Below are 21,861 nucleotides of genomic sequence, written 5' to 3' on the forward strand. Positions count from 1 at the left end.
CTTGACAATGTGACTGGATTTTCAATCCCAAGTGTTATCCTCTTTTGTAGAGAAGATAGATGGAGAAAACCACTTTGAAAAGATCAGTTTTCTTTGCTTCCTCAATAGCATTTATTGATTACATATTCCATCAGTCATTCACTGCTCTATGAAATGTTTCATTGTCCAATTAAAAAAAAAACAGCTTTTGTTTCTAAAATTTAATTTCTGGAAAATACTCTCAAGATTTGGCTTCCGTATAGCTGATAAGAACTGAGGAGACAGAGCACAAGTGTATTCTCTTTTTCCCAAGTGGATTTCAGTACAATTTAATTTAATCATCCCCTGTAGGCTTGTTCATTTATCTTGTTGATTAGGGCAGTTGACACTTCCATTCTGGAATATCTGTTATGGTTTACTACATCTTCAGGATTCATTCCAGTTGGTATGAAATCTACTTCATCAAGACAATGGATTATAAATAAAACAGTGTTATGGGAAATTTAAAATAGTCTAAGTCCAGTGTCAGGTTAAAGCAAAAATATTACATTCCCAAAGCTATAAAATATAGTTTTAGAAGTTTTCAGTAACTATCTGTTAAGATAACTTAAGCTCTTTTACTGTAGACTTTTAAATAAAATTCTAGCTGCCAAAATAAATGGGAAAATACAAAAAAAGAAAAGAGTTAATTGGTGTTTTTCTAAAGCATGGACATATTTTCCATCCATAGAGAACACAAAGAAAACTCCCAGAGACACCAATTCAAGAGCAGAATCAGCAGCAAGTAGTAAGAATGTTAGCCAACAAACCTGAAACTAAAATTGACTTATGTCTAAAAAATCCTAAATATCCAGTAGTATCAAAAATGATATTATACATTGCACTTATTTTGCTCTCTAAAGTAAAAATAAAATAGTTTTCTGATGTGAGCAACTTTCTGATAAAGAGAACAGAGTATATTTGAAGGAATTTTCTTGTCACTATATATTTTCCATTATATTTTTTATTAAGAGTTAGATGCATGAAAACTTACTGAATACCTAACATCCAAAGAGGGAAGCAGGGAGCAGATGTTTAATGATGTATTTTTCTAATCCTCTATCATGAAATATTTTGGTTATCTTACTAGCATAAAAAAAAAAAAGAATAATATACCAAATGAAGTCTTGAATTTTCCCTCTTTAATAGTGAATGTTATGTCTATTTTGTCACAATAGAAACAATTTAATTCATATGCCTTGAGGGAAAACACATTTTTCCCAAGCTCAATAAGAAAAAAACTCACAAATATACCTATAGGACTCTCTTGGGATTGAAATCTGCACTGTTTAAAACTTTTCCCCCAGTGGTCACATGTGAATATTGAGGCTTAATATGAGGCTACTGCAACTGTGCAAGCACAGTGGGCCAACCTCCTGAAAGACCATAGAAAGCTGACAGTTTTCATGAGTTAACAGTCACTGTTTATAGCCTCAAGACGGAACATTCCTGATGGAAGGTCCGTGTTAGGTGATTGGTTGGGGGCTACAGGGAGTTTACTGGAATTGGCATCTTTGCCTAAGTTGGAGTCAGGAAGCTTATTAGTGATGATCAGGGGCTTCTGAAATGGTTACAAAGGGTCTCAATGAACTTTGGAGGTGTCCTTGGCTCCGGGCTCCACTTCTGTGGCCTTGGTACGAAGTCTTGTACCTGTGACCCTGGGGAAGGACTCAATGTCTACCCTCTTAATTATACAAATGGAATATGTCATAGAAATATTCTATGGAAAAAATTAGTTAAATAAGAGAATTATAAAAAATGAAACCTATAAGCACAATTTTAATAATTTATTTAAACTTACAACATAAGCTTATACTCATCCATTGATTGGTTGTTGGTTGTAGGAGCAAGGCCTATTCACCATGATGCATTTTCTACCGTAACTAACTTCAGTTTCTTTAAAATAAAGTGATGGATTTTTTTTAATGAATCTAAGAGCAGGATCTTAAGAAATTTTTATGTTTTTTTCCTCAGTCTTTCACTGTTTTCTCATCCACACCTAATTCAAACTTTAAAACTCAAGCATTTCCAAAGCATTCAGCCTTTTTTCTACTTTTCTATATCAGTTAACTTAAGTTTTAATTAAGTGCACAACTGTACATGTAAAAGTGGCATGGATATTTTGGGGACCCACCTGACTGACTCTTGATGTGTGTACAACCCGGTACTGTGAGAGTTGAATCCAGCCACAGCACTGAGCAGGAATAGGCTGGGTCTACAGGAATCAGTGCTCTACAGAATGCAGACAAAGAGCTGGTTAAGTGGAAACTGGCTAAGGGAATTTCTTCTGCCCTAACGAGAAATGACAGGCATTGGCATTTGATCTATAGAAAATAAGGGGACAATTCTGCAGTGGGAATGACTGGATGAGGCACTGTGTGTGTGTCTGCATGCGCACTTCAGTCATGTCTGACTCTCTGAGACCCCATGGACTGTCACCCGCCAGGCTCCTCTGTCCATGTGATTTTCCAGGCAAGAATACTGGAGTGGGCTGCCATGCCCTCCTCCAGGGAATCTTCTTGACCCAGGGATCAAACCCGCATCTCTTTTGTCTCCTGCATTGATAGGCAGGTTCTTTACCACTAGTGACACCTAGGAAGACCTATGTATTATTAGGTTGGTGCAAACATAATTGTGGCTTCAGATCAGCAATTTTAAATCATTATAACTAGACTCAAACATATCTTTATTAATCAAGATAGTAACCTTTACAATCAACACATTTTTGTCAATGAGGAATAAGTTATTTATTCTCATAGCATAAAAATCCATGCTTTGGGATTCAATGCACTCTTGGAAAGCATTTTTGGCTGGTTGTAAATGTGTTTTCCCTGCAAACAGTCGTTGAGATACTTGAAGAAGTGGTAGTCGGTTAGCCAGAGGTCAGGTGAATATGGCAGATGAGGCAAATCTTCATCGATCAATTCATTCAACTTTTGAAGTGTTGGTTGTATGACATGCATGCATATGTTGCTATGGAGAATTGGGCCCTTTCTGTTGACTAATATCAGCTACAGACATTGCAATTTTTGGTGCATCTCATCAAGATGCTGAGCATACTTCTCAGATGTAATGGCTTCAGTGGTATTCATAAAGCAGAGGTGGATCAGACCAGCAGCAGACAGTCAGTAACCATGACCTTTTTTGGTGCAAGTTTGCCTTTGGGAAGTGTTTTGGAGCTTCTTCTCAGTCCAGCCACTAAGTTGGTCATCACCAGTTGTATAAAATCCACTTTTCGTCACGTCACAATCTGATTTAGAAACGATTCATTGTTGTTGCATAGATTAGATGACGCTTCAAAACAACAATTTTTTAATTTACATTCCGCTCATGAGGCACCTGGAGAAGGCAATGGCAACCCACTCCAGCACTCTTGCCTGGAAAATCCCATGGACGGAGGAGCCTGGTAGGCTGCAGTCCACGGGGTTGCTTAGAGTCGGACACTTACTGAGCGACTTCACTTTCACTTTTCACTTTTATGCATTGGAGAAGGAAATGGCAACCCACTCCACTGTTCTTGCCTGGAGAATCCCAGAGATGGCAGAGCCTGGTGGGCTGCCATCTATGGGGTCGCAGAGTCAGACACGACTGAAGTGACGCAGCAGCAGCAGCAGCAGCAGCAGCATGAGGCACCTACTTATCAAAATTTTCACCTTTCCAACTTGCTTCAAATGTGACATGACCTTTGAAGAGTCAATGTTGAGTTCTTTGACAACTTATCATGTAGTTGTAAGTGGATCAGCTTTGATGATCCTTTCAATGGGCTGTTATCAACTTTTGATGGACAGTCACTGTGCTCCCCAACTTCAAGGCTCTTGTCTCCTTTGCAAAACTTCTTGAACCACTACTGCACTGTATGTTTGTTAGCAGTCCTAAGCCAAATACAGTTGTTGATGTTGTGAGTTGTCTCTACCACTTTATTACCTATCTTGGACTTGAATGAGAAAATTGTTTGGATTTGCTTTTTGTCTAACATCATGTCCATAGTCTAAAATAAATATAAAATAAGCAGCAAATAATATCATTTGCAAAAAAAAAGCATTAAATGAGAAAGTGAAAGTGAAGTCACTCAGTCGTGTCCAACTCTTGTCAGGACAGGCCTCCCTGTCCATCACCAACTCCTAGAGTTCACTCAGACTCACGTCCATCGAGTCAGTGATGCCATCCAGCCATCTCATCCTCTGTCGTCCCCTTCTCCTCCTGCCCCCAATCCCTCCCAGCATCAGAGTCTTTTCCAATGAGTTAACTCTTCGCATGAGGTGGCCAAAGTACTGGAGTTTCAGCTTCAGCATCATTAGCTCCAAAGAACACCCAGGACTGATTTCCTTTAGGATGGACTGGTTGGACCTCCAGGCAGTCCATGGGACTCTCAAGAGTCTTCTCCAACACCACAGTTCAAAAGCATCAATTCTTCGGCACTCAGCTTTCTTCATAGTCCAACTCTCACATCCATACATGACTACTGGAAAAACCATAGCCTTGACTAGATGGACCTTTGTTGGCAAAGTAATGTCTCTGCTGTATTAACTGAGTCAAAATTTGAAAATTAAAATTTGTTTTAACATTACATGAATCATGCATTATAAGACACTGAACCATTAATGCTTTGTGTATGTTTTGTTTTATATGACTTCAATTCACTACCCCAATAATCAAATTCATTTTATGAATATTTTAGAATCATCTTAATCTGCTAATAAATAATTTCAAGTAGATATGAAGAAGTTCACTTCAGTAATTTTAAATAAAGTCTTCTAGTTCTATTATCAAAAATTAGGGCTATTTGCACTTTTAAAATAGAGATGCTGCTGCTGCTGCTAAGTTGCTTCAGTCATGTCCGACCCTGTGCGACCCCATAGACGGCAACCCACCAGGCTCCCCCATCAAGATTCCACTATATGACGCAAAATGAAAATAGTGTGACCTTATGAAAAGTACCATGCAGTTATTTTACGTGTTCAATATTTATTTTTAAATACTAGTAATTAACTAACACAATTTGTTATTTCTAATGATGAAGCTGATGTGACCTTTGTAGGATCCTCACTGAACCTTTTGCCCCAAAAAGGTTCATTGTTCACTGCTATCTATTTTTACTAAAGAAAAATCTCTGTGATACTCTGCTGAAAAATACATGGATAAATAGATAATGTCAAATACATGGATAAATGTTAACAAAAAGAATTTAGTGTCAGAAAATAGCAGAGTTTCTTTGAATCACAATAGCAAATCAATTATGAAAACTCTTGATGGTTTTAGGTATAAATTGAATATTTATTTTCGGTAGACTTTTTCACTAGTCAGCTTTCCTTCCTGCTACCTCCACCTCAGATTGTAGTTTTTAGGGATTTGTTGCAATTTGTTTTTCTAGTTAGAGCACTGGAATTAGTAACAGAGTATTAAAACTACATTAAACATGACACGAAGTTTCACTTACTCTTTGAGTATTTTTATCTTGCATAATACACAAGAATTTTGTTTTATAACAGAATTCTTACCGAGCAGATACAATAGCTACCAGGGAAGCAAGACTAAGAATTTACAGTTGAAATACATTCTTGTAATGTTTGCTGAATATTGTTGAAATAGGAAATAATTTGTCTTAGGACATGGAACACATATTTTCCTTGGGAGGGAAGAAATTGAATGATTTTTATAGTATAATTTTTTTATTAGCATAGTTAGTAATCATTGAAATGACTATGATTGTCAAAGTAGGCAGAAAGAAAGTTAAAGCAGTTTTGTGAATCCTGTCTACATAATGAGAACAATTGTATTCACATTGATTTACTCTTCAGCATTAACTAAGGGTCCAAAAACAGGTTTCTATGTAGACCTGGGTTGGAAATTAGGGTGAATAATGTAAAGCCACTTTTTCTTGTTAAGTGCAAGATTATTTCCTCATTAAAACTTCAAAAGAGCAACATGTAGAATTATGTCTTGTTGAGAGATGTTTTTATTTTTGTGTACAAAGTAATATTCCATGTATAAGTTAAAGATTCAGTGATACTTTTTGTGTACAAAGTAATATTCCATGTATAAGTCAAAGATACAGAAACATGGAAATGACCAGAATTATTCCAGGGTATTTCATTTTACTCTTTCTTAAAAAAAAAAAAAAAAAAACTGCCATGCTTTTAGGATGGCTTTGTAAAATTTTGACAAAATTATTTTCTTTTAAGTATAAAACCTGAACACACACAAAAACTACAGGAGGGATTTGGAGAACAAAACAAAGTAGACACATTTTGGGAGGCAGCTGAATTTTGGAGGAAAGCGTTGATGTGGGGTGAGCTGATATTGCTGCAGGTCCTTCAGATGTGACACAGGATGGCTAATGGCCTGAAAAGAGTGGGAGCAAACTTTGGGAATTATACGGCCCATACAGAGTGAGAGGGGTTACTGAGCAAAAACAAACAAAAAACCTGAACTATGGTAGTCCCAAATTCTCTTTGTTAACTTTACTCATCTCTGGCTGACCCCAAGCCAGACATGTGCAGACAGACTCAAAGCAATGAGTGTAAAAGTGTTAATGAGTTGCCCCTCACCACCAAGGTATAATAAAACAAATTTTTCTGTTTGAATTGTTGTCACTGTTTAGTTACTAAGTCATGTCCAGCTCTTTTGTGACCCCATGGACTGTAGCCTGCCACGCTCCTCTGTCTACGGGATTTCCCAAGCAAGAATTCTGGAGTCGGTTGCCATTTTCTTCTTGGGGGAAACTTCCTGACCAAGGGATTGAACCCAATTTTCCACATTGCAGGCAGATTCTTTACCACTGAGTCACCAGGGAACCGGCAGTTTGAACATAACCAGGTTAACGGCTTTCTTAAATAAAAATGTTGACAATCTACACAAGTATATATCAGAATGCTGATTTCTCATAATGTAATATTGACAATATCAGTGTTACACTGGAAATCAATAGGCATACAAGAAAGAAATATATGACTCATTCTGAAGGAAAAGTAATATATATCAACAGAGGCCAGTGCAAGATGACTTGATTTTGAAATGATTGGATAATGATATTAGAGCAGCTACTCTTCTTATGCTTAATGAGGTATATATATTCACAGCAAGAGAGTAGGCCCCATCTATGCCCCGACTGGTAATGCTGAAGAAGCTGAAGTTGAACAGTTCTATGAAGACCTACAAGACCTTCTAGAAATAACACCCACAAAAGATGTCCTTTTCATTATAGGGGACTGGAATGCAAAAGTAGGAAGTCAAAAGATACCTGGAGTAACAGGCAAATTTGGCCTTGAAGTACAGAATGAAGCGGGGCAAAGGCTAATAGAGTTTTGCCAAGAAAATGCACTGGTCATAGCAAACACCCTCTTCCAAACACACAAGACAAGACTCTACACATGGACATCACCAGGTGGTTGGTCAATACTGAAATCAGATTGATTATATTCTTTGCAGCAAAAGATGGAGAAACTCTATACAGTCAGCAAAAAAAAAAAAAAAACAAGCCTGGGAGCTAACTGTGGCTCAGATCATGAACTCTTTACTGCAAAATTCAGACTTAAATTGAAGAAAGTAGGGAAAACCACTGGATCATTCATGTATAACCTAAATCAAATCCCTTACAATTATACAGTGGAAGTGACAAATAGATTCAAGGGATTATATCTGACAGAGTGCCTGAAGATCTATGGACAGGGGTTTGTGACATTGTACAGGAGGCAGCGATCAAGACCATCCCCAAGAAAAAGAAATTGAAAAAGGCAAAATGGTTGTCTGAGGAGGCCTTACAAATAGCTGTGAAAAGAAGAGAAGCCAAAGGTAAAGGAGAAAAGGAAAGATATAACCATTTGAATGAAGAGTTCCAAATAGCAAGGAGAGATAAGAAAGCCTTCCTCAGTGATCAATGCAAAGAAATAAAGGAAAACAATAAAATGGGAAAGACTAGAAATCTCTTCAAGAAAATTAGAAATACCAAGGGAACATTTCATGCAAAGATGGGCACAATAAAGGAAAGAAATGGTATGGACCTAACAGAAGCAGAAGATATTAAAAAGAGGTGGAAAGAATACACAGAACTATACAAAGAGATCTTCATGACCCAGATAACCACAATAGTGTGATTACTCACCTAGAGCTGGACATCCTAGAAACTGAAGTCAAGCGGGCCTTAGGAAGCATAACTAAGAACAAGGCTAGTGGAGGTGATGGATTTCCAGTTGAGCTATTTCAAATCCTAAAAGGTGATTTTATTATAGTGCTGCACTCAATATGCCAGCAAATTTGGAAAACTCAGCAGTGGCCACAGGACTGGAAAAGGTCAGTTTTCATTCCAATCCAAAAAAAAGGCAGTGCCAAAGAATACTCAAACTACTGCACAATTGCACTCATCTCACATGCTAACAAAGTAATGCTCAAAATTCTCCAAGCCAGGCTTCAACAGCATGTGAACTTCCAGATGTTCAAGCTGGATTTAGAAAAGGCAGAGGAGCCAGAGATTAAATTGCCAACATCCATTCAATCATCACAAAAGCAAAAGAGTTCCAGAAAAGCATCTACTTCTGTTTTATTGACTATGTCAAAGCCTTTTACTGTGTGGATCACAACAAACTGTAGAAAATTCTGAAGGAGATGGGAATACCAGACCACCTGATCTGTCTCCTGAGAAAACTATATGCAGGTCCAGAAGCAACAGTTAAAATCAAACATGGAACAATGGACTGGTTCCAAATTGGGAAATGAGTACACCAAGGCTGTATACTGTCACCCTGTTTATTTAACTTATATGCAGACTATAAAGAAGGCTGAGCACTGAAGAACTGATGCTTTTGAACTGTGGTGTTGGAGAAGACTCTTGAGAGTCCCTTGGACAGTAAGAAGATCCAAAGGAAATCAATCCTGAATATTCATTGGAAGGGTGATGATGTTGAAGCTGAAACTCCAATATTTTGGCCACCTTATGAGAAGAACTGACTCATTTGGAAAGATCTTGATGCTGGAAAAGATTGAAGGTGGGAGGAGAAGGGAACAACAGAGGATAAGACGGTGGATGGCATAACTGACTCAATGGACATGGGTTTTAGTAAACTCCTGGAGTTGGTGATGGACAGGGAGGTCTGGCGTGCTGTAATCAATGGGGTTGCAAAGAGTTGTACACGATAGACTGACTGAATTGATATATATATATATATATATATATATGGTATAAGTGTATATATACATATATGTGGAAAAGGCAATGACACCCCACTCCAGTACTCTTGCCTGGAGAATCCCATGGATGGAGGAGCTTGGTAGGCTACAGTCATTCGGGTCTCGAAGAGTCGGACACAACTGAGTGACTTCACTTTCACTCTTCACTGTCATGCATTAGAGAAGGAAATGGCAACCCACTCCAGTGTTCTTGCCTGGAGAATCCCAGGGATGGAAGAGCCTCATGGGCTGCCATCTATGGGGTGACACAGAGTCAGACTTGACTGAGGTGACTTAGCAGCAGCAGCGGCATACATACATGATATAAAAGCTAAAGGTTCAGTGATACATTGTGTATATACACAATGAAGAATGAAAAGAAATGTCAGCAGAGGACTACAAAAAACAAAATACTGAATGCATATTTTAGAACTACATTATAATACAGAAATTTTAAAATAACTGAGTGGGAAAAGGGAGATATACATGCTGAACAATCCCTAGATTGACCACCAAAAACTAACTGCTAAGTGACTTCTAAATTAAAATAAAATTCTAAAAAGCTCAAAAAATAGAGGACAAGAAAAAGAAAAGGGGATAATGCCAAAACCAAAAATGTCTTTTCACATCATGTAACATATATTCTACAGTTTTTACTTTATATTATATCACTCTTATCCTCCAGTGGAATGTAACTTTTGTGAAAGCAGGGATATTTTTCTTTTCTTTTTCTGTTTCAATGTATTTATTTATACATGTCCATAGGATTCTTTCAGGCAAGAATACTAGAGTGGGTTGCCATACTGAATCTGCCTGTAATGCAGGAGCCGCAGGAGACACAGGTTTGATCCCTGGATGGGGAAGATCCCCTGGAGGAGGGATGGCAAGGCACACCGGTATTCTCACCTAGAGAATCCCATGGACAGAGAAGCCTGGCAGGCTGCAGACCATGGGGTCGCAAAGAGTCAGACATGACTGAAGCAACTTAGCATGCCCAAGCAGAAGGTAGACCTAATAATCTAATGTGAGCCAAATATACTCACTTGAGATAATAAAGGAAATCATTTAAATTCTTTACCTGAGTGCTCGATTCAGTTGCAAGTTTTCTGAAGCTTTCTATTATTATAATCTTGTATTCTTTTTTTTTTTAATTTATTTTGTATTCAGGTATAGCTGATTAAAAATGCTATGATAGTTTCACATGAACAGCAAAGGGACTCACCATACACACCCACATACATGTGTCCATTCTCTCCCAAACTCCTCTACCATCCAGGGTACCACATAATAGTGAGCAAATCTCCATGTGCTATACAGTAGGTTCTTCTTGTTTTTCTTGTCCAGTTGCTAAGTTGTGTTGGAATCTCTGTGATCCCATGGATTGCACCATGCCAGGCTTCCCTATCCTTCACTATCTCCATGAGATTTCTCAAACTCATGTCCACTGAGTCGGAGATGCCATCTAACAATCTCATCTTCTGTCGTCCCCTTCTCCTCCTGCCCTCAATGGTTCCTAGCATCAGGGTCTTTTCCGATGAGTTAGCTCTTCTCATCAAATGGCCAAAGTATTGAAGTTACAGTTTCAGCATTGATCCTTCCAATGAATATTCAGGGTTGATTTCCTTTAAGATTGAGTGGTTTGATCTCCTTGTTGTCCAAGAGACTCTCAAAAGTCATCTCTAGCACCACAATTCAAAAGAATCAGTTCTTCAGCACTTTGCCCTCTTTATGGTCCAACTCTCACATCTGTACATGACTACTGGAAAAATGATAGCTTTGATTAGACAAACCTTTGTGGACAAACTGAGTCTCTGCTTTTAAAATACTGTCTAGGTTTGTCATAGGTTTTCTTCCAAGAAGCAAGCGTCTTTTAATGTTATGGCTGAAGTCACTGTCTGCAGAGATTTTGGAGCCTAAGAAATTAAAATCTGTCTCTGCTTCCACCTTTTCTCCAGAAATTGATGGGACCAGATGCCATGATCTTAGTTTTCTGAATATTGAGTTTTCAGCCAGGTTTGTCCACTCTCCTCTTTCACCTTCATCAAGTGGCTCTTTAATTCCTCTTCTCTTTCTGTCATTAGGGTAGTATTATCTGCATAGATGAGGTTGTTGATATTTCTCCCAGAAATATTGATTCCAGTTTGTGATTCATCCAGCCTGGCATTTCATGTGATACACTCTGCATAGAAGTTAAATAAGCAGGGTAACGGTAAACAGCCTTTTTGTTCTCCTTTCCCAGTGTGGAACTGGCCCATTAATCCTTGTCCTGTTCTAACTGTTGCCTCTTGACCTGCTTAGGTGTCTCAGAAGGCGGGTAAGGTGGTCTGATATTCCTATATTTAAGAATTTTCTAAAGTTTGTTGTGATCCACACAGTCAAAGGCTTTAGTATCGTCAGTGAAGTAGAAGTAGATGTTTTTTTGGAAATCTCTTGCTTTTTCAGTGATCCAGTGGATGTTGGCAACTTGATCTTTTGTTCCTCTGCCTTTTCTAAATACAGCTTGAACATCTGGAAGTTCTCAGTTCATGTACTGTTAAAGTCTAAGTTGAAGGATTTTGAGAATTACCTTGCTAGCATATGAAATGAGCACAGTTGTTCTGTAATTTGAACATTCTTGGGGATTGTCCTTCAAGGTTGGAATGAAAACTGACCTTTTCCAGTCCTGTGGCCTTTGCTGAATTATCCATATTTGGTGGCATATTGAGTCCAGCACTATAACAGCACCATTTGTTAGGGTTTGAAATAGCTCAGCTAGAATTCCATTGCTTCTACTAGCTTTGTTCATAGTAATACTTCCTTAGGCCCACTTGACTTCACGCTCTAGGACGTCTGGCTTAGGTGAGTGACACCACCATTGTGCTTATCTACTTTTTGGTTACCCATTTTAAATTTAGCAGTGTGTAGTCACATATTATCAGTTTTTGAGTTGTAATGTAATTTCTGAGTAGTTGGCAGCTCAAATCCTATCAAGAAAAGCCTTTCTCACTGAAATCTGGTAGTACTCAGATTAGCAACATTTCCAATTGCTTTATGGAGATACAGATGCTATGTGAACTTCTTAATTCTTAAACTTGTTCAGTTGAGCTACATAGTCCTTGAGGGACCCTGTTACATTTTGATATTCTAACATGTGGTCTTGGAAGCAGCAATTCAGCTGTAGGAGTATCTTAGAAGCTTGGTAGGAGGGTTATTTGAATTTAATGATTTTGTGTATATTCATAATTCCTGGTTTTATCATTTTGACATTTGGAATTCATGCATATGTTTTACATTAAATAGTTTAAGTATATAAAGTACTTTTCAAAGATCTGTCACATTATTTGTCTTAAAATATAGGTAAATAGAATTTGATGAACTTAAAACAATGGTTTCACTTATTTCATACTAGCTTTATCTGTTTATGTGGCTAAGCAAGGCTAAGATTACCTCTGAGTTTGCTAAGGGTCTTGATTGGAGACAGAGAGAGATGATATGAGAGAGAGAGACAGAGAGACAAAGAGACAGAAACAGAGTTTGAGTGAAAATAATTTCCAATATTTATTTCTACATTTCAACAGATTACCACAGTACAAGAAAAGATATGACTGAACTATTACAGTGTGTTCACTCAAGCCAACAACTATAGCTTCTGGGTATCTGGAAAAATTAGAATAGAGAATGAGAATGACCCAAGAGAAATGAATTATTTCTATAGTCAATCATATTAAGGTGTTCCTTTTATGAAATACAAATTTTAGTAAATGAAGAAACATTAAGGTAGCTCAACCATCTCACTGAATCTTTAGCAAAGCCTTAATTGGGGGGTGGAGGGAGGCAAAGAGACAAAAACAAAACAATAAAAAGTTGATCAAACATGGCCTAATTCTTAACAAACTCAAACGGAAATTTTTCTCCACTAAAAAAATGAGATAATTATTTGTTTAGTTAAAAAAACTATTAACAAGGGCACTTGGGAAGTTTCATTAAACCAGAAATATTCCTTAAAAAAAAAAAAAAATAGTAAGTTAATTCTCAAACACGTTCTCATTCATTTAAACATGAAATGTAGGGGAAACTCTCTCTCTTAGGTCAGCTGAGTGCCTCACCTGCACGCTGGAGGACTCACTTTCAGGACTGATCATTGTGGTGGCCACCATACGCTGCCTGCTGTGGACACGATGCTCAGCAGGGCACTTCCGCTATCCTCAAAGGTATTTCTGCAGGTTACTTGAGCTTTTGCCAAGTATGGTGGCTTGGTTACAAGATGGATTATCACTGGAAGGCTGAAACATATACTATTTTTGTGACATCAGTTCAGAATTACAGGGATCATTTATGCTGCACTTCTTCATTGAACCTGTCAGAAAATTCTACCCAGTTTCAAGGGAAGAAGATATAATCAATCCCTGATGCAGGAGTGGTAAAATTCTAGACCCAGAGTAGTGGCCATCTTTAGAAATTCCAAACTTCCACACTTGGCCACTTTATGATCTACCCACAATATTTCTGACAAAATAAGCTCTTTAGCCCTCAGTAAACATAAGAAAAGCTCACATTTCCACATGTATTATTTGAGCAATTTTAGATGCTTAAGTTCAACTTTGATGGGGAAAGTTTTAGTGATTCAGTTGTTCTGCTAAATTTATTCACAAATATTTATAATTGCTGGCTTATATTTACCACTTTGCATAAATCTAGGACATGCCTTCATGCAAATATGCTTATTTTTATTATACTGAATAAAAAATGTATTTAATTATTTCTAAAATTTGCAAAATTCTTTATATCAAAGCATAATTAACCAAACTATTGACATTGATTTTTTACTTCCCTTCCTATTGACTTTATTTTTTAATTCTATTCTTTTTAATTTCAAATTGCCCTATTCTAAATCATATTTACGTTAGAATATTTTTAGAAGTTCACTTTTTGGCTTTATTTTAGAGATAGTATCAATTTGGTATAACATAGTATCTCTTAGATATTTCTTGGACTTTTCTTTGAAAATAAATGAGGAAATACAGTTATTTCTAAATTTTTAAAATAAGTTTATTTGGTTTTGTTATTATATTTAGCAGCAGTTTCTGATTGTTTTCCAGATATATGAATACATTTTGATAATCTAGAAAAATTCAAGTGAATATTATTAATATAGTAATGTGAAATATACACAAATCTTCTGATATATACAGACATTAGAAACCCATATCAGTACAGATGTTGGCCGTGATTGTCAACTGATAGCTATATGGTTTGGGGTTCTTTTGGGCTGAGCCAACTAAATGAGTCACCTGAATTCTAATCTACTGTATAAGATATACATGGTCCTCAAAAGTGAGCACATATATCAATAAATATAATTATTAGTAATTATATTGGAATTTTCCTGGTCATCCCGTGGTTAAGACTTCACACTTCCCTTACAGCTAATGGGTGTTCCATCCCTGGTCAGGGAACTAAGATTTCACATGCCTCCTTGTGTGGCAAAAAAAAATGATAACATGTGCAATAGTCCAATATGAGATCTATTTTTCTAAGTGTAGTTTTTCATATATATGTTTACCTCCATATTTCTAATGAAGCAGGTCATGAATATAAGCAGTGATTAGAAAGCCTAAGATAACTGTCTTCAACATTCCTCTCATTTTCCCATTGAAATTAATAGGATAATGTGTGGTGACAGTACAAGTCAAAAGGAATTGTACAATTGTTTTACTAAATGGATCAGATGAAAGTTGTGATCAGGTGCCCTAATGGGTCAGATGGTAAAGCATCGGCCTGCAATGACGGAGACCTGGGTTTGATTCCTGGGTCGGGAAGATCCCCTGGAGAAGGAAATGGCAATCCACTCCATCACTCTTGCCTGGAAAATCCCATGGATGGAGGAACCTGATAGGCTACAGACAATGGAGTCGCAAAGAGTCAGACACAACTGAACAACTTCACTTTCACTTTACTAAATGGATCAGATGAAATTTGTGATCAGGTGCAGCCTTTTTACTTGGTTTGCTTCAGTTTTGCCTCTGCTTGCCTTTCAGCAACTAAATGTGATTGGTAGCCAAATTTCTCTTTTGTTCAATTTCATTTTACGGAAATTCTAGGATCATGGATGATTTCCAGTGTGTAGAGACATGATTATAAAATAATAGGAATATTTAACTTATTAAAATGTTCTTCAGTTCAGTTCAGTCACTCAGTCGTGTCCAGCTCTTTGCAACCCCATGAATCGCAGCATGCCAGGCCTCCCTGTCCATCACCAACTCCTGGAATTCACTCAAACTCATGTCCATCAAGTTGATGATGCCATCCATCCATCTCATCCTCTGTTGTCCCCTTCTCCTCCTGCCCCCAATCCCTCCCAGCATCAGTCTTTACCAATGAGTCAACTCTTCCCATGAGGTGGCGAAAGTACTGGAGTTTCAGCTTTAGCATCATTCCTTCCAAAGAAATCCCAGGGCTGATCTCCTTCAGAATGGACTGGTTGGATCTCCTTGCAGCCCAAGTGACTCTCAAGAGTCTTTTCCAACACCACAGTTCAAAAGCATCAATTCTTCAGTGCTCAGCTTTCTTCACAGTCCAACTCTCACATCCATACATGACCACTGGAAAAACCATAGCCTTGACTAGACTGACCTTTGTTGGCAAAGTAATGTCTCTGCTTTTGAATATGCTATCTAGGTTGGTCATAATTTTCCTTCCAAGGAGTGAGCATCTTTTAATTTCATGGCTGCAGTCACCATCTGCAGTGATTTTGGAGCCCCCAAAAATAAAGTCTGCCACTGTTTCCACTGTTTCCCCATCTATTTCCCATGAAGTGATGGGACTGGATGCCATGATCTTCATTTTCTGAATGTAGAGCTTTAAGCTAACTTTTTCACTCTCCTCTTTCACTTTCATCAAGAGGCTTTTTAGTTCCTCTTCACTTTCTGCCATAAAGGTGGTGTCATCTGCATATCTGAGGTTATTGGTATTTCTCCCGGCAATCTTGAGTCCAGCTTGTGCTTCTTCCAGCCCAGCATTTCTCATGATGTACTCTGCATATAAGTTAAATAAGCAGGGTGACAATATACACCCTTGATATACTCCTTTTCCTATTTGGAACCAGTCTGTTGTTCCATGTCCAGTTCTAACTGTTGCTTCCTGACCTGTATATAGGTTTCTCAAGAGGCAGGTCAGGTGGTCTGGTATTCCCATCTCTTTCAGATGTTCTTAGAAATTGTTAATTATATAAAACCCATTAAATTGACCATCATTTGTTGTCCTTCCCAAATGTTACATTTTTATTCAATGAAGTTTCAATTGATTAAATATTTTTGGTATTCTCTCCTTGAAAATGTTCCCAAAAGATATGAATAGAACACAGAATTTATTGTATTTTTATATCTCTAATGGGAAAATTATTATTCCTCATTGTTAATTTATTTTTTTTAGTAATTTTGCGTTCTTGTTCAGTCTCTAAGTCATGTCTAACTCTTTGCAACACCATGGACTGCAGCATGCCAGCTCCCCTGTTCTTCACTGTCTCCTGGAGTTTCCTCAAACTCATGTCCATTGAATCAGTGATGCTATCCAACCATCTCATCCTCTATTACCCCCATTTCCTTCTGCTCTTAATCTTTCCCATCATCAGGATCTTTTCCAATGTGTCGGCTCTTTGCATCAGGTGGCCTAAGTACTGTAACTTCAGCTTCAGCATCAATCCTTCCAATGAATATTCAGAGTTGATTTCCCTTAGAGTTGAATGGTTTGATTTCCTTGTTATCCGAGGGACTCTCAAGAGTCTTCTCCAGCACCACAGTTTGAAAACATCAGTTCTTCAGTGTTCAGCCTTCTCTACGGTCCAAATCTCACATCCATGCATGACTATACAGACATTTGTGGGCAAAGTGATGTCTGCTTTTTAATATGCTCTCTGGGATTGTCATAGTTTTGCTTCCAAGAAGCAAGCATCTTTTAATGTCATGGCTGTAGTCACCATCTGCAGTGATTTTGGATTCCAAGAAAATAAAATCCTTCACTGCTTCCACTTTTTTTCCAGAAAGTGATGGGACCAGATGCCATGATCTTAGATTCTAAATGCTGAGTGTTCAGCAAGGTTTTTCCACTCTCCTCTTACATCTTCATCAAGAGGCTCTTTAGTTCCTCTTTACTTTCTGCCATTAGATTGGTACCATCTGCCTATCTGAGGTTGTTGATATTTCTCTCAGAAATCTTGAATCCAGCTTGTGATTCATCCAGCCCAGCATTTCAGACAATGTATTCTGCATAGAAATTAAATAAGCAGGGTGACAGTACATACCCTGGTCATCTTCCTTTCCCAATTTTGAACCAGTCAGTTGTTCCATGTCCGTTTCTAACTGTTGCTTCTTAACTTGCAAACAGATTTCTCAAGAGACAGGGAAGGTGATCTGGTAGTCCCATCTCTTTAATAATTTTCCACAGTTTGTTGTCATCCACACAGTCAAAGGCTTAGCAGAGTCAATGAAGCAGCAGTGGATGTGTTTTTCTGGAATTACTTTGCTTTCTCCATGATCCAACCAATGTTGGCAATTTGGGCTCTGGTTGTTCTGCCTCTTCAAAACCCAGTTTGTACATCTGGAAGTTCTCAGTTCATGTACTGCTGAAGCCCAGCTTAAAGGATATTGGGCATAAACTTGCATATGAAATGAACATGATTGTACAGTAGTTTGAACATTCTTTTCATTGCCCTTCTTTGGGATTGGAATGAAAACTGACCTTTTCTTGTCCTGTGGCCACTGCCAAGATTTTCAAATTTGTGGACATATTGGGTACAGCCTTTAACAACATCATCTTTTAGGGTTATAAATAGCTCAGTTGGAATTTTGTCACCTCCACTAGCTTTGTTTATAGTAATACTTCCTAAGGCCCACTTGACTTCACATTCTAGGATATCTGACTCTAGGTGAGTGACCACACCTTCATGGATATCCAGGTCATTAGTAATTTCCTTGTATAGTTCTTCTGTGTATTCTTGCCACCTCTTCTTAATCTCTTCTACTTCTGTGTTTTACCATTTCTGTCCTTTATCATGCTCATCCTTGCATGAAATGTTCCCTTGATATCTACAATTTTCTTGAAGAGGTCTCTATTCTTTCCCATTCTATTTTTTTCCTCTAACTCTTTGTGTTGTTCATTTAAGAAGTCCTTCTTATTGCTCCTTCCTATGAATTTGAAAGTTGGTCATTCAGTCATGCCCAACTATTTGTGACCCTGTGGACTGTAACCCACCAGGCTTCTCTGTCCCTGGAATTCTCCAGACAAGAATACAGGAGTGGGTTGCCATTTCCTTCTCCAACTTGCTTTGAAACCCTGATTCATTAACACTTTCTGTCAATGAAAGTTTTAGTCATTTAGTCATGTCCCACTCTTTGTGATGTCATGTCTGGAGCCCACCATGGAATTCTCTCTGTACATGGAATTCTCCAGGCAATAATACTGGAATGGACTGCCCTCCTCCAGGGGATCTTCCTGACCCAGGGATCAAACCTGTGTCTCCTGCATTGCAGTCAAATTTCTTTACCATCTGAGCCATCTGGATTGTTAACCATTGGCCCTTTCTGTCAGTATCTTATGCTGAAAGTAAATCCAGATTATTCAAGTATCCATTATACATGGGAAACATTTAAACTATACCAGATTGATCTGTCATAACATGCCTTGATGCCTTCCTAGTAAAGTCTGGAACCAGACTACTTGTGTTTCAATCCTTGGTCTACCATTTGCTGTCACCTTAGAAAGCATTTTACCAAACTCCTTCAGTACTATCTGTAAGGTGGTTAAAGTGAAAAGCTATATCAGTTATGATATTGACCTGAGAATTAAATATTTTATCTAATTGTTTAGCATATAATCTTTTAAAAATGATATATTTTACTCTTTTTTGTTGATTTTTCTGCCCCAGACTATATGTTTAGGTGATGCAAATTATTTTAGATTTGGTCTTATCAGAAATAATTATTAGCAATGTAAATACTAATTTCTACAAAAACTTAATTCTCTCAAAAGCAAATAAAAATGACATTTAAAATTTCCTTTTGTTAATGTTTATTCTGTAACTTTCCTATATTAACTTGAAAGAGGAAAAGCATTGCTTTATCTCATTGTTTCTGCCTCATGAACATTGAGTTTAAGAAAAGAGAAAAATAATTTGATACTGATTGCAGATTTTCTAGTGATTCATTTCACTGATTCAGCACCCTTGTCGGATAATAATCACATATTTATTTTCTGTTTGCAAATTTTACAATAGAGTTGTCTCAGTACTCTACATGAGACAATTCCATATTATAAATGAATTTAAGCAAGCATGTTGAATCACACTTGTTCTTTTTTTCTTTTATTTATTCATTTACTTATCCAATAGAGGGAAATAAAACTCACAATACCTGTCCACGGTGCATTACAATGGTTGGGTTACTAGATTTTATCAAAGGTCTTTACTCTGACATCATTCTAGTAACTGTGTTCTTCCCTCAGAATCAGAGTAAAGTCAAGAGATAATAGTCCTTCAGTTACATGGTTTTCAGTGTGCTGATAACCTTTCATTTCAGCTAGATTGTTGAGAACTAAAAAAAGAAAAAGAAATTCAGAACACAGATTCACTTTACAGATGTCCTTTTGGGAAAAGTAGAAATATATCTCATATATTTTGCTTTATTGACTAGCCTTTGACTGTGTGTATCACAATAAATAGTGGAGAATTCTGAAAGAGGTGGGAATACCTGACCACTTGACTTGCCTCTTGAACAACCTGTATGCAGGTCAGGAAACAACAGTTAGAACTGGCCATGGAACAACAGACTGGTTCCAAATAGGAAAAGGAGTACGTCAAGGCTGTATATTGTCACCCTGATTATTTAACTTATATGCAGAGTATATCATGAGAAATGCTGGGCTGGAGGAAGCACAAATTGGAACACAGATACATGTAGAAAGAGTGATTAAGATATGCTTTCAAACTGTGATGCTGGAGAAGACTCTTGAGAGTCCCCTGGGCAGCAAGGAGATCAAATCAATCAATCCTAAAGGAAATCAAGCCTGAATATTCATTGGAAGGACTTATGCTGAAGTTAAAGCTCCTATACTTTGGCTACCTGATGTGAAGAGCCATCTCATTGGAAAAGACCCTAATGCTAGGAAGGATTGAGAGCAGGAGGAGAAGTGGGTAACAGAGGATAAAAGTAGTTGGATGGCATCACCACCACAATTGATGTGAGTTTGAGCAAACTCTAGGAGACAGTGAAGGACAGGGACGCCTGGAGTGCTGCAGTCCATGGGGTTGCAAAGAGTAGGACATGACTGAGCAACTGAACAGCAACATAGAGAGTGAACAGGCATTGGGAGAACAGCAGGAAGAAAGTGCTGAGGGTGGGAGTATGCAAGCTATGTGGTGTGTGAGTCACGCTAGGGCAGCTGCCTCTGGGCAGTGTTGAGATACCTCTAGTCCCTTTGATCCTACCCACCCTCTCCACCACCAAAAGATTGAGTCTTTCAGAGAGTGGGTTACCAATGAGGCAGAATACTTGGTGGAATACTTTTCCTCAAAGATGTTATAACCTGTCAGTTTTTTGAAGGAACCAATCCTAAACATTCATAACCTAACTCAGATCCACTCAGACCTGAGTCTGTGGTCCCTGGCCCTGTTTTAGTCACCAATAGCCACAATGGACTGGAAGAACCCACATCCAAGTAACGGAGATTGAGTGAGTGTGAAGAAGCCTTCCATGGAACCAGGGTGTTTGTGGTGCATGGGATGCTAAAAAGCAACCAGCAATTAGTGGACATTTTTGAGAAAGTGAAACCTAAGATCTGGCTGCTGATCCTGAAATGTGACATGACAAAAATGTGGGTACAGCTCCTAACTCCTAGGATATATGATGGGAATGACTTTGGGGTATATATTCAGGAGAAGACAGTTACAGAACTAAGAATGTTGAGAGCTGCATCTCACCTGAATCAATTTCTAGATATTATGTTACAAGAGCCAAATCAATTTTCAAAATAGCTAAATATCCCCATATAGAGGACTTTCCTCCTGAACCATGACAGAGATTGATGAAAAAGAATATGACAGCATTCAACTCATCATATTAGAGCTAAGGAATCAGTATGTCACTTTACATGACATGATCCTGAAAAACATCAAAAAGATCAAATGCAGAGACTCTGTACCAAGGCCAAGGCCAGGGAACTTTGTGAGTCTGGCTCAAGACCCAACATCACCTTGGTCTGTTACATGACTATGAAAATGGGGCAACTGGCTGGAAATAGCAGTCATAGTTCCCTGTGTTTTTAGTTGGAGTCTAATGAGACTCTCATGTAGTTCTGTGACAGCCTCATCTCTTTCTGCAGGCCTCAGTGCCTGCGTACTAAGTCACTTTGTCATGTCCCACTCTGCAGCCCTATGGGCTTCAGCCTGTCATGCTCCTCTATACCTGGGATTTCCCAGGCAAGGATAATGGAATGTGTTGCCATTTCCTTTTCCAGAGGATCTTCCAACCCAGGGATCAAACCCACATCTCCTGCATTGGCAGACAGATTATTTACCACTGAGCCACCAGGGAAGCCCTATCTTAAGCCAGGACGGAAATGCATATTTAACCATAGTGAGTTATAAATATACATCTATTAGAATGTCTATAATTAAAAATAATGACAAAACTAAAGACTGACAAGGATATG

General features: G+C 38.0%; 1 pseudogene; it reads left to right on the forward strand.

Moving 5' to 3' along the window:
* Nucleotides 1-20,474: 20,474 nt before the first annotated feature.
* On the forward strand, nt 20,475-21,419 carry LOC102281285 (proteasome activator complex subunit 3-like; annotated as a pseudogene).
* The last annotated feature ends 442 nt before the right edge of the window (nt 21,420-21,861 follow it).

This window comes from Bos mutus, chromosome 21, assembly GCF_027580195.1.
Source record: "Bos mutus isolate GX-2022 chromosome 21, NWIPB_WYAK_1.1, whole genome shotgun sequence".
In the NCBI taxonomy this organism is placed as follows: Eukaryota; Metazoa; Chordata; class Mammalia; order Artiodactyla; family Bovidae; genus Bos; species Bos mutus.